The sequence below is a fragment of the Leucoraja erinacea genome, chromosome 8 (genome assembly GCF_028641065.1).
Source record: "Leucoraja erinacea ecotype New England chromosome 8, Leri_hhj_1, whole genome shotgun sequence".
Taxonomy (NCBI): Eukaryota; Metazoa; Chordata; class Chondrichthyes; order Rajiformes; family Rajidae; genus Leucoraja; species Leucoraja erinaceus.
In genome coordinates this window covers 50838164-50840119 of record NC_073384.1, presented here as the reverse complement: position 1 = coordinate 50840119, position 1956 = coordinate 50838164, and positions in this window count along the sequence as shown.

The window sequence follows — 1956 nt, the reverse complement described above, 5'->3', positions numbered from 1 at the left end:
GAGTGCAGGTGAGACCACCCGCACAGGACAACAATATGCTTTGAATATTTCTGGCTCGCACAATTGTTCCCTTGACATCATTGAATATCTGAGCCCAGTGCTGTAAAGTAGCAAACATGAATTCATTTATTTCATAAATGCACATATGTAAGATTACACATGAACAGATGCTCTGGGCTTCACAATGGTATCCAAATATTCCCTGCAGGATTAGGGGGAAGTTTAAATACAGGCGTTCATGGGAAGCTGCAAAGTTATGTCTATAGATTAAGTAATCATTACGTTCCAGATAATTGCAGGAATTAAGATCTTGCCACTTTTGGAGGGCATTTTAAATACACACACACATATACATGAATGTGCAAACGTGGATTCTACAATACAATTACATTATTTGGGTTTTTAGGGATATTTGGCCTGGATGGCAATGTTCCTCCTATACATGGCCCTAATGTCCCTAACTGTCTTTATATTCTGTCCTATTTTTAGCATTTGTAAGCTCAATTATCCTTCAAAAGACTAGGGCTTTTTAATTTGAGTTATTTCTCTGCCTGTAGATTAACAGATTTTCAGTGTTTTAACTGAAGATGTGTACTGTCTGTGCCGATGATTTGTCTTCTCTGAAGGTCTGATGATTCCTTCAAACCGCAGTGGTATACTCACTCTTAGAACGAGCGACATTGAGAAACTGAGGGGGAAGGTCACACTTTGTAAACACCCAAGTTAATAGAATACATGGACTAGAATGGTCAGGCCACACTTGTTACCTGCAGGGTTAGTTTGTTGATGCTTATCAAAGCCCATTTAGTTTATAAGGTAGGTGGGAACTCTGTCTAGACCAGAATTTAATGACCATGTTATTGCTTTACAATAAAATAACCAATTTCATCCAACTACCTGAAGGTCAAAAGCACTTTCAAGCCTCGAAACATCAAACTCTGTGATTTTAGAATAACTACAATAAACCTAAGTGGCAGAGGAGGCAGAGACTGTGATAATGTTGTTTAATTTAACACAAGAGGGAGCATACTGTATACAAAAACAATAGAAACCCAAAGAACTGCTCCCTTAATTTAGTAATCATAAAAGTGAGACAGTTTAGTTAAACTTTGCTTGAAATCCTGTTTCTTTCCCCAGTAATTGTGCTGGACTTCAAATTGTTCTTGACCTATTTTAACCCTGGGATTACCAAATGTGGCTGAAAAAGAATAGGATTATGGGCAAATTAGTCTGCAGACTTACTGTTTAGATCTTGGGCAAAGGCAAAAAATATTCTACATTGCTGCGATAAATAGATGGGATGTGGTAACTTATTTCTGCCCAATTTTGCTGCCTATTTTACCCAGGGAGCAATGATTCTTGCTGAGATAAGATTGCATGGTAGCCATTCTGCATGTGGAATCATGACTGCGTTAGAAGATGATGGCAGTGTAGAAGACTTTTGCCTTTGCCTAAGAGGGGGGGGGGGGGGGGGGACTGATTTTAGATGATCAGTCAGGTTCATATTGAATGGCGGTTCTGGCTCGAAGAGCCAAATGGCCTACTCCTGCACCTATTTCTCTATATTTTTATGTAACTCAGCGGGACAGGCAGCATCTCTGGAGAAAAGGAATGGGCGATATTTCGGGTCGAGACCCTTCATCAATCTGAAGAAGGGTCTTGACCCAAAACGACACCCATTCCTTCTCTCCAGAGATGCTGCCTGTTCCACTGGGTTACTCCAGCATTTTGTGTCTATTTTCGATTTAAACCAGCATCAGCAGTTCTTTCCTACACAAAGAATATAGGGGGCGCAGGTGTATACTCAAGAATGAAAGTATGCGGGGTAAAAAGGAGGCATGAGATACATTTGGCAGAGAAGATTAAGGAGAATTCAAAGATATGATAAATATATATAGTGAAAACGAGTAACTTTGGAGGGAATAGGTTGACATCAATGCATGGAGTCGCAAGAGA